Source organism: Siphateles boraxobius, unplaced genomic scaffold, assembly GCF_051911475.1.
Source record: "Siphateles boraxobius isolate OS27281-9 unplaced genomic scaffold, OSU_SipBor_1 81, whole genome shotgun sequence".
NCBI lineage: Eukaryota > Metazoa > Chordata > Actinopteri > Cypriniformes > Leuciscidae > Siphateles > Siphateles boraxobius.
The window spans coordinates 1,057,788-1,070,273 of NW_027509210.1; the positions used below are offsets into that span (position 1 = coordinate 1,057,788).

Here is a 12,486-nt window from a genome sequence, read left to right on the forward strand (position 1 = left end):
ACGCATGCCCAAACTACACAACAGAAAAACAGTTATGAAGTGGACACCACTAGGAGGATGCAGGAGACAGGGAAGACCAAGGAAGACATGGATACAGATGTTTCAAGGACAACTGAAGAATGTCAGTGTCCCATGGGAAGATGAGGAGAACTGGTCCATGGATTGAATACGTTGGAGGACACTTGTTGCCCAATGTGCCCAGCACAGGACTTGATGATGTTGTGAGTTTATCCATAACTGTGGGATATTTTTCTGTAAGGAGTATTGCATAATTAAATGTTAAATGCATTTATGTAATAAGCTCACTGATATGTGGTCATTTCTATGAAAACAAGCATGTCTTTAATAGCAAGCAATAATCATATAAACTTGTTTAAAAATAACACAATTTACATGCAAACGGCACAGTTATCAGCAGTGTAACTGATCTGATTACGACAAAATAATCGAGTATCTGATGTCATGTGACAAGTCAGATTAGCTTTTCCACTCTTGCAAACAGAGGAAGGTTATGAGTTGTGGAGAGACATCATGTATCATTGGAACATCAACAGACAGGATCCAAATTGTAATAATTTTAATGAATACAATGCAATTAATATAAACTTTTCTGATAGTGTATGGGACATCCGACTACTTTCCAAGAAGGTGTGCAACTGATTTACAAATATGGACATAAATATGTACAGGAATTGAGGCACTAGCCATTGACAGCACTAGGAGTAAAAGCTGCATGATTATGTACAAGTATTGTACGAATTTGTCAACTTGTTAAATATTGTGAATTATTAAGACTTTGAGACTATGTTTGTACAGATTGGGCTTTAAGAAACAACAAATGCTTGATAAAATGTTTGATTTAGGGTTAAAACCAACACATACATACCATTGCGAATATTTGCCTTTGTAGCTTTTCGTCTCCCGTTTACTTCTCCTCAAACAATAATGAGCTGACTGAGTCCGAAAGGCCCTTTTGGTCTTTTCAGCTGAAAAAAAAAGAGAAAAGAAAATATCATTATATAAAATATATCGGATTATTTAATGGAAAAATTACTGATTTACCTTACAAATATTTCTTGTTACATTATTTGCCATTAAAAGCATGATAAGTGTTGTGATTAATATGCATTTACAACAAATATCACTTTAAAACTACCAATACTGAGGTAAAAGCACGGACAGTTTTGTTACTGTCCTTTTACCACACCTATCACAGTAAAACTAAGGTTACTGTGGTAAAAGCATGGCAAGTGTTGTGGTTACTGTGCATTTAGAACAAATATCACATTAAAACTACAAATAATGTGGTAAAAGCATGGTAAGTGTTGTGGTTAATATGCATTTAGAACAAATATCACATTAAAACTACAAATAATGTGGTGAAAGCATGGTAAATGTTGTGGCTAATATGCATTTACAACAAATATCACATTAAAACTACAAATAATGTGGTAAAAGCATGGTAAGTTCTGTGGTTACTGTCCTTGTACCACACCTATCACAGTAAAACTAAGGTTACTGTGGTAAAAGCAAGGTAAGTGTTGTAAAATTCTACTACACTTTGGAACTAATTGTACTAACTTACTTTAAACCAAATTTGAATATTATTAACTGATAGAAGGTCTAGGCCTATAGCACGACACGTGACAGATAGTGTTTAATCACCTTGTTTTGAATTAGAAAGCAATGAAACTCAAAGCCTCCGTGGAGTTGACAGATAATGCAGTGACTGAACATGAGCTAATCTGATTCATTTCGACAATCAGAAAAGACATTATATCAAACATTATTAGGACACTGTATTTTGCTACTTACCAACTTCTGGCACACATGAACTGATGCCAAATATCGCGATGTGTTCGGAAGAAGACTTCTTCAACGTGATTTCCTACTGATAAAATTCATGTAGTCGTTTATACTTTTTTTTTTTTTAAATCAATAAACAGCAAAGCAGTCCAGCTTCCCTGGCAATAAGACCGAAATAATAACATTAAAATAAATACATATATAAGCCTAAACATGATAAGATATCGTGAATAAATGTCGATTAAACAGCTGCCCGACTGGCAGAAAGAATCGTGCATTACATTAGTAAACAAATAAATAAATAAATAAAATAAATAAATAAAAATGCCGATATCACGAAAATAACGAAATAAACGTTAGATTAAATACGTTTACTCACGAACCAGTAGATTAAATGACGTGACCATATCACAAACTGCCATGCGACTAGGCTGTGTGGCACCTCAAAAGCGTGGAAAAAATTCCTAATTTATATTAAAATGAGTGTATAGGGCTACTGAGAAGTCTGTACATTACTCATATTATTGTTTTTATGACCTTTATTTAACCATCTGGAACGGAGAAAAAATGATACCACTTAGCGCCTCTAGTGGACTTTTCACTCGAAAAGTGCAGGGAAACGTACCTGGAGGTACGTATTTCAGGTTTTGCAAAAATGTAGGCAGAGTAACGTATTTCCAATGAGCCTGGGTTGTTTTTTTCACTGGTCAATTTTGAGATTTTGGGATATTTGTCTTCAATAACATGTCTTCTTTCAGACTTGTGGTGAAAAAAGTCCGAAATACACATTTAGGTCTTTATTTTACTACACTTTGTCTGTTCGTGTCTGTAGATTTCTCATAAATTCATCAAAAGTTGTCGTTATAAATCACCCCTCTGCTCCCCGATCGCGATCTGCACCCTGTCATCACACACACCGTTAGAAAGCTCTCTCTCTCGTGTACAACATTGTCGGATCCAAATACGGTCATTCCCTTTTTATCAGCACCCAATCGTGAAAGTAAAACGGGGGATTTTACACTAAATGCGCAATCTCATTGGCTGATGCTAAATCTTTAAAGCCCGTTTTCTCAAAATGACTGTTCTCTCTCACTCCAAGTCCGAAATTTCCACTTCAGTACCTACTGTATATACACCAAACTTTCCAGTCTTGTACCTAGTTATATTATGAGGACATTTACAGAGGGAAATTTTTTGTAAATATATTATTCCTAGCTAGATTTATGTAACATTTTATTTAAAAAAATATGGCGAAAATCATTTTTTAAGGCTATTGGCAGTACATTCTGATTTACAGGATAACAAAACTAGATATCCATAAATCCCTCTGTAATTTTTCCCCATCTAATATGTGAACACAATGAAAACATTTTTTTTAACCTGGCTTTATCCAATATTCATATTTCATTTTTTAAAATATATGCAAATTAGCGCATATTTAATTAGATCATGCCTCATTTGCATATTTAAACATTAACTTACAGAAAACTTGTAATACATTTTTTTCTCTTCGTAATGCAGGTAATCAACTGGCAAAGTTTCATGGTGATATCTGCTAGTTAAAAAAATTACCCTATTAATCTGTAGTGTCTCGCCTTAAATTAAACTGTCCGGATGCAATTTGTTGAGGCTCCAGTTGATCTTTGCTGGTGTGGTCTTGATGAGAGAGAATCAGTTGAAGTCAGAGGATCTTTGGTGAATGGAAAGACAAGGCTGCAGCCTGGCACAAGCTTGGGAGTCCTTGAGGAACTTCTAGTTCAGCATCATCTTCACATCAGGACTTCTCAGCGAGGACCAAGAGAGTAGGAGAGCAAGAGGCTCAGAGAGCTAAGAGAGGGCTAAGAGGACAAGAGCAAGAGAGCGCAAGAAGAGGACTAATCATGTGATCAGGGATTTTTAAAGCGTGAAGATGTCACACACTCTGGAGGTGTTTGAGCCAATAGGATTTGGAGGGAATTTTACGACCCATTGTTCTAGCGGGGCATTTGAGTATGTAATTTAATTTGGTGTTTAAGAAAATAATCTTTACGATTATAATTCGTATAATACTAATGCGTCACAAAGTTAGCCAAATGTAATGTAAATTAACAAATGGGGGACCAAGATTGGAGTTTATAGAGACTAAATGCATTTATCACATGGTTATATATATAGAACATATAGGATTAAAAGGGTTCATTTCTCCTTCTCAGCAAGAACGAAGTCCATGCACATTTTTAGGGTCGTAAAACGTATCAGTCTTGTAACAGGACACCGAGTTCTGCCAGTGTGTTAGCTTGATTTGGGGGACGTTTCACAGACCTTTGTTGGGATAGTTAGTTTGCTGGATTATTCATTAAATATAATGGATAATATGTGCGTGTCTGATTGGTCCAGATGCTACATAAGATCATAAACACAGATAAAACCAACAAGAATCAATAAACTCCAGTATAATCTGTTCATACCACACTGCATGCTGGGTACCTTCATATACACTGTAGAAATACTGTATGATGTTTGTTTACAGTAAATCATGTTTTCCAATACTGTAAACTCAGTCAAACGTTTTTAGAGCAGTTAGATACAAGAAAAGTCCTACTGTGAATATACTGTAATTTCACATCAAAATGTTTAACAGTGTGTGTGTAGGAAGAGAAGAGAGCAGCAGGAAAAACATTCAAGGCCGTTTTGGCGAGGGGGTGTGGTTTCGCGAAGTCTGTAGCGGGAGAGGAATCAGCGAGCTGTGTGGTGAGTAAGTAGGTCAAGTGCAGATGATGAACACTTGTGTCTGATTGCAGTGATTGGCATGGAGACCGCATATAATGGCGCTTTTCCACTGCATGGTACGGTACGGTTCGGTTCGGTACGGCACGGCACGCTTTGGCGCTTTTCCACTGCATGGTACGGTACGGCTTGGCTCGGTACGCCTCACTTGTGGCGCTTTTCCACTGCATGGTACGGTACGGTACGGCTCGCTTCGGCTCGCTTTAAATGGTACCACCTCTGTTGAGGTTCCAAGCTTACCGTACCGATACTAAAATGTGACGTGGAAGCACTGTAGATCACTGATTGGTCAGACAGACAGAATCGTCACTACCAGCGTCATTGTATTTGCGAGACATCAAACCCGCTAGATTTAAATAGCCAGTAACAGCCACCGCTGTAGCACCTGTTTTAAAACGACTTGCTTGAAGAAAAAAAACTTCCAAAAAAGAAATGGCTGAATCGTGGTCAGTGGACGAGAAGCGCAGACGTTCCTCTCGTTGATTGCCGAGGAGCGGATAAACTATAACGATCAGTCATAATCCCACCCACTTTGAAGTGGTACTAACTGCAGTGGAAAAGCAACCGAGCTAAAGCGAACCGAGCCGAGCCGCGCCAAGCCGAGTCGTACCACGCAGTGGAAAAGCGAGGCGAGCCGAACCGTGCCACGCCGAGCCGAACCGTGTTGCGCCGAACTGAACCGTACTGAGCCGTACCGAGCCGTACCATGCAGTGGAAAGCGCCATAAGCTGCTAAGAATGAGAGAGCGGAGAGAGAGAAGGACTTGGGACTCGCACACGACCCGCAGTGAACGCTGACATCGGAAGGAGTATTTGTTCAAGTGGAAAGAGTATTGCTAAACTGGAAAGAGTGGTCGTCTGACTGAACTGTGAGAGCTGGAGACACACAGCGTGAGCTGGTACAGCGGGAAGAGTGTTTTCTTATCTGTTGCTGTAGTGATAAGCTACGGTGAAGGCGCACGAGCGCACCTTTTGTTTTCTTTGATTTGTTTTTAAAATAAAGTGCAAGTCCCAGTTCCGCCGACCCTGTCATCTTCTTCCTACACCCACACACTATGAACCTCACTACAGCCGTAGCTCTGGCTGTGTGTGTGTGTGTGTAGGAAACATCTGTATGTGTGTCAGAGTTGTTTGCTTTGAGTGACAGTGTAAAAAAACGAATTCCCTCAGATCAAAAGAATATGTTAAGAATGTGAAGAATAAAAATAAAAAAAGAACACAAGAAGTGTTAACAGAGCAGCTGTAAACATTAGCCACACCTGTATCATAGTATAACGCAGTGGGGAAGGAAGAGAGAGGCGCTGGCTCACCTTTATGACTCATCCCACATATACTTATTATAATACATGAAAGTAATGTTCTGTTGAGTAGCTACTGTATAAACATGTGTCTGGATAACGCAGATCTAAAGGGTTAATTCAGGCCCAGCAATACAATTTTAAAACAGGAGAAATTAAAGATGGTCTAAGCAACTTTCTTTTTGCATACCATTTATAAAACGTCCCTATTACCTGAGAAATATCTCTGAAATATCTAAGATATGCAAAACTATGAAAGTTAACGATTGACTGAAATCATGTTAACCCTTGACGGTTAGTCTGACTTAAGGGCTGGTAACACTATACTTCTCATTCCATTAGGCTCTTGACATGCCAAACCCTGAATCCATGGACAAAAGAATGTCGTTAACCACCAGCAAAAGAGCAGTTTCAGTTTCAAGACTCAGATTCCAGAAGGATGTGTGTGTGTTGGAGAAATAATCTGAGGAACGAGTTGTAAAGACTAGATTGACAGATCTGATGTTTCTGTGTCTCAGATGATCCAGTGTTATTCTCTCTACATGATCAACTTCATGAGGATAAAAATGAGTAAAATGATTTTAGAGCAGAGGAAGGAGATGATGACACAAATCTGACCAAATAAAAAAAGATTCATGAAAACTGTGAATAATACAGTAACTTATAACTTTATTATGATATTTAATATTCACTGCATGATAAAGATTCAGCAGAAAGAAGAGCTTGTGTTTGAATGTAAAGTGTTATTGTGTGTCAAATGTGGGTCTGTAAAATTATCAGAAAACATGAGATTAGTTTCCACTTTTATGCTTATTAATAATCAACCATTTATTTCTCACAGAAAAAATGAAATGTGTATATTATTCAAGTTACCAGAGTGTGTTAAAGATATGGATGAGCAGTAATTGTAATTTCATATTGAAACGTTTGGTGCTAAACCCGTAAGACTGGTCAGAGTGTGACACCTTTCGGTTTGTTCTCTGTTTTCTGTCAGTGTGGTGAAATATGAGATGTTGATGACAGTGAAAGTGATTCAGCTTAAACACATGAAACATTAATATATCACTCTGACACAATAGGCAAATATTAGGTCAATTAGTATGTATATTACTTCAGCACAATGTATTTTATATATTTTTATAGATACAGATAAAACTTTCATAAGCTGTAAGCCATTATTATCAAAATTATAAGTTTTGCACGATATTCTAACTTTTGGAGTTTGACCTGTAATAGTGTGTAAAATGTTGTGTCTGGTGAAGAACTAAAGTTACAGCGAACCCAGATAACCCTTCATGAGTGCATTAATTCTGCATCAGGATTTAGCAGCACCTTTAGTCTCAAACACTAATATTCAAAAATACCTCATAATACTGCATTTTAATTGCCTTGTCTCTATTTTAAAAAGGAATACTGCTTTAATTGAAAAATAATTGAATAATATATTGAAAAAAAAAACATTTGTATTTGTTCAATATTGTATCTAAATATTGTATATTAACAAAATCCTAAATAATAATCAAAAAATATTCTTGCATAAAAATATATTACATTGGTTTACCTAAAAAGAAGTCTGATTTCAAGGCTTCCGTCACTTTTGACCCTGAAAGGACACAAGAACACACGCAAAGCTCATTTTTTTTGCATTTATTTTGTTATAATCTTACAGCTTATGAAACCCACAAAAATCAAAATCCCAGAAAATTAGAATATTACATGATATATCACATATCACACAGTAATTACAAAGGAATACCATGGTCATAGAACCAGGTTTTGGTTCTTTTGGCAGTGTGGTCAGGTGCAAATCCTGCTGGAAAATGAAGGAAGCATCTCCGTAAAGCTTGTCTGCTGAAGGAAGCAGGAAGTGCTCTGGAAATGTCCTGGTAGATGGCTGCGTTGACTCTGGATTTAATAAAGCACAGTGGACCAAAGGCCTCTTTTCTGATGAGAGCAAATTTTGCATCTCATTTGGAAACCAAGGTCCCAGAGTCTGGAGGAAGAACGGAGAGGCACACAATCCAAGATGCTTGAAGTCCAGTGTGAAGTTTCCACAGTCTGTGTTGGTTTGGGGAGAGATGTCATCGGCTGGAGTTGGTCCACTGTGCTGTCCACTCAACGCAGCCGTCTACCAGGACATTTCCAGAGCACTTCCTGCTTCCTTCAGTAGACAAGCTTTATGGAGATGCTTCCTTCATTTTCCAGCAGGATTTGCACCTGCCCACACTGCCAAAAGAACCAAAACCTGGTTCAATGACCATGGTATTCCTGTGTAATCAGGTTCCTGGGCACTATCATCTCTCAGGACCTGAAGTGGGACAATCACATTGACTCCACTGTGAAAAAGGCCCAGCAGAGACTGTACTTCCTTCGCCAGCTGAGGAAGTTCAACCTGCCACAGGATCTGCTGATTCAGTTCTACTCAGCCGTCATTGAGTCTGTCTTGTGCGCTTCCATCACTGTCTGGTTTGGTTCAGCTACCAAATCAGACATCAGGAGACTACAACAGACAGTCCGGACTGCGGAGAGGATTATTGGTGCCCCCCTGCCAAACCTCCAGGACCTGTACTCTTCCAGAGTGAGGAAGAGAGCAGGTAAAATCATCACAGACTCCACTCACCCTGGACACCACCTGTTTGAACTGTTACCGTCAAGACGGAGACTCAGATCACTGGCCACAAGAACATCTCGGCACAGGAACAGTTTCTACCCACAGGCCATTTCCCTCCTGAACAGTTAGCACTCCTCCCAAGGCATACGCCTTTAAGTGGAATACTCCCACTGTTTAGTGCAATATCCCACAACTCAGGTGATACTTATATGTAGATTTATTTATTTATAATATTCAAAACACTGTAAATAGGTTCATAATCTGTAAATCTGAAAATGTCTATTCTGACTAAACCCAACTGTGATAGTTTTATTCTCATATATTTATATTTTTATTTTTTATTCTTATAATTTGTAGTATTATGTTTCATGTTGTATTTGTATATGTCCACTGGAAGCCTCAGTACCAAAACAAATTCCTTGTGTGTGCAAGCACACTTGGCAATAAAGCTCTTTCTGATTCTGATTCTGATTCTGAATACTGTGTGATTTCATGTAATATTCTAATTTTCTGGGATTTAGATTTTGTGGGTTTCATAAGCTGTAACTAGATCTAGTGCTTTATCTGTGCATTAGATAAGGCTTTTTTTTTTTTTTTTTTTACTTACGAGGAGTTTCCGTGGGTGTCTGGATTTTACTGCAGGCTGGTCGCTTCTTTCCGTCCGCAGAGTCTATTTGAAACACTAACGTTACTGCTAGCGATTGCCGCTGCTTACTAATGGCTGACGTACGGATGTAAGCCCAAGTAGACGAGAACGCGCATGACGTCACATTTTGTGAATTTTCGCGCCAATTTGGACCCGACTGTGGTGGACATTAAGGTGTCATTCTTTCTATTACATTATGGTGTGCTCATAAATGTACAAATGAAAAAAAAATCTTTAAGATAGAGTTAAGTAAAATCCTACACATAACCCCTTTAATAAAAACGTTGTTTTAGTGTGGACGGAAAATAAAAAACGGAGAGAAAAAGATGCTTTTTCAAATCAAAACGTATTAGTGTGGACAAGGCCTGAGAGACTGATTGATGAATGAGGGATTGATTTACTATCTGGCAGTCGTATCTCTTCTCTTTGTGTGCTCGTGTTTATTCTGTATGATTAATACATGCTTGATGTGAAATGTTAAACACATTGTATTTAAAGAGAATTAAACTTTGCAACTAAATTGTTGGTTTGTTGTCTTTTACTTTTGCAATCCCCTTAATGTTTTGACACATGCATACAAAACTTATGTCTAATAAAAGTCCTAGACAAATAACATATAATTAGTGAGGGATGTAACTGATGATGATGATGATGATGATGATGATGATGTCAGTGATGATGATGATGATGATGATGATGTCAGTGATGATGATGATGATGATGATGATGATGATGAAGATGTTCAGGTCTTCAGCTGCTGATGGATGTCAGTGATGATGATAATGATGTTGTTGATGATGATGATGATGATGATGATGATGTCAGTGATGATGATGATGATGATGATGATGTCAGTGATGATGATGATGATGATGATGATGATGATGAAGATGTTCAGGTCTTCAGCTGCTGATGGATGTCAGTGATGATGATAATGATGTTGTTGATGATGATGATGATGATGATGGTGTTCTTGAGAACATGATGAAGGGTTTGATGAGAATCTCCTCAGATTTGACATCAGAATCAAACGTTACAGGCCCGTCTGGATCACAGGAGACTAGAAATATACATATTAGATTATCATCATGTAAATTGCTTTGAATTTATACATTTATTATGTTCTTGAACATTAACTACTGTCAAATATCCTGTTATTGTTTCATAACTGCAGAAAGTCGGTCTGATGAATGTGTCTGAATGTGCCGTTTTATGACAAGAGAAAACAACAGTAAGGTCTGGTTTCAGTTAAAACAGCTCAAACATGCATTTTAGTCTAAACTAGTCTTAAGCCTCGTCTGTGAAACTGATTTAACAGTAAAACTAAAATGTGATGAAGGATTAAAGTTCAATAATGTTCATACACTCACAGTTTGGCTTTAGTTTCTTCATACTGTCACATCTATGAAGTCTCCGTCCTCTTTCCTCTCGTGATTCTCTGGTTTGTGTCTCATTTCTGTCCTCCATTTTTCTCTCAGTCTTCTTGTTTTCTGCTGATCTGTGATTTCTGCTGATTTTCTTTCTCCTCTTCATTTGAATCTGTTCAATCACACAGACAGAGTTTCATTAAAGCGATATAACATCATATCACGAGACATCAGATCAACTCCTGATCAACATCTGCATGAGCTCAGTGTTATTACAACATCTCAGATTAACACTGCAATATTCATAATAATCAATGATGATGATAAATATATAAATGTGATGTTATGTGTGAGTCCTGATCATAATCATCTTTCTCTTCTCACCTCATGTTTGATCATATTTGATTCATCAGAACGACACTTTACAGCTCGACTGGATCAACAGAGACTGTAAATGAAGAAAACAACCCGTTATCATCATAATTATAATACAGAGACTGAACTGATGATATAGATTCAGATCATGTCACAGATAACATGCACTTCAAATATAGAATTTAAAACATTTCTGATAAAATAGCAAATAATCCAGTCATGGATATGAAAAAGCTCCTCAGTAAAGATGAGAAATGAAATGTGTTTAGAAACATGTTTGTGACCTGTGAGAAGAAGAGAGATGTAGAATAATCCAGAGTGTTTATAAAATCACTGAATATAGAAAGATAAATCCTTCTTCTGTAGTTTGTGATAGTCCAGATATATTCCTGTCATGCATTCATTTCTCTTGTGTTCAGATTCTGCACAAATCTGTAAAAATACAGAGATATAATATACAGTAAACATGAAATTTCATATTTGTTAGTGATTTTTTTAAAATACATATTTATCTTTCAGTTTCACTACAATAATTTGTACTATACAATAACATCTCTGTTTCGTAATTAATTTCTAAAAAAAATACTGGTTAAAGATGAAAGTGTTTAATTACCTTGTGATGATCTGGAAAGAGAAGCTCCAGTGTTTTACTGAGAGTCTGACGAGCAGAACTGACTTTATATCTGTACAAAACACTCCTACAAACCTGTGAACACAGCAAACCGGTAAAACCTGCAGTTAACCATAATTCAGATAGAGGAAATGCAATGTTCACACTCACAGTCAGTTCCATCTCAATCAACAAACTACAGTTATAGTGCAGAATACACTTCTTACCAGATCAAGAAAATATCATCATATAACAACCATTTACCATCTACACACTGAATATCTGTTTCATTACTTCATTATTTGTGAAATAACCATTTATAGAAAAAAATTACAAACAACACAGAGAAAAAAACAGTGTGTGAAAACAGAGCCAAAGGAAGTAAACAGGTTTTTGTTTCTGCGGTTTTAAACTGGTTTAAAACCGCAGAAAAAAAACCTGTTTACTTCCTCTGGCTCTGAGTTCACACACTGTTTTTTTCTATCTAGTAATGATTACAGTAATCCAGTCATGAACGCTTGAATGAGTTTTTCTGCATCAGAAACATGTTCTGTATTTTGGTGTTTCTGAGGTGAATAACGCTGAAGGATCGGCCAGATCTTGAACTGTACATGATGAAGAAACACACACTGATGCAGATTATTCACCAACACATTCTGTCTACAGGATTATGTCTCATCAATAATATCATCTTATTTATCATTATCATCATTTATTATAAGACAATTACTGCTCATCCATATCATTAACACATCTTTAACACACTTATATACATATTTGTATATAACTTGGATAATATAAAAATTTAATTTTGTCTGTAAGAAATATATAGTTGATTATTAATAAGCATAACAGTGGAAATTAATCTCAAGTTTTCTAATGATTTTACAGACCCACATTTGACCCACAATAACACTTTACATTCAAACACAAGCTCTTCTTTCTGCTGAATCTTTATCATGCAGTGAATATTAAATATCATAGTTTGTAAGTACAAAGATACAGGAG

General features: G+C 36.9%; 2 long non-coding RNA genes across 2 annotated transcripts; both read right to left on the minus strand.

Annotated features, from left to right (window-relative positions):
* Positions 1-9,542: 9,542 nt before the first annotated feature.
* LOC143730813 (uncharacterized) lies at positions 9,543-10,779 on the minus strand. The gene is made up of 2 exons (XR_013200651.1): positions 10,497-10,779; positions 9,543-10,186 (listed from the first exon to the last, which is right to left on the minus strand). It is a non-coding gene; the product is annotated as an uncharacterized LOC143730813 (long non-coding RNA).
* Positions 10,780-10,877: 98 nt separating this feature from the next.
* LOC143730807 (uncharacterized) lies at positions 10,878-11,528 on the minus strand. Its single transcript, XR_013200646.1, has 3 exons — positions 11,482-11,528; positions 11,153-11,300; positions 10,878-10,941 (listed from the first exon to the last, which is right to left on the minus strand). It is a non-coding gene; the product is annotated as an uncharacterized LOC143730807 (long non-coding RNA).
* Between the last annotated feature and the right edge of the window lie 958 nt (positions 11,529-12,486).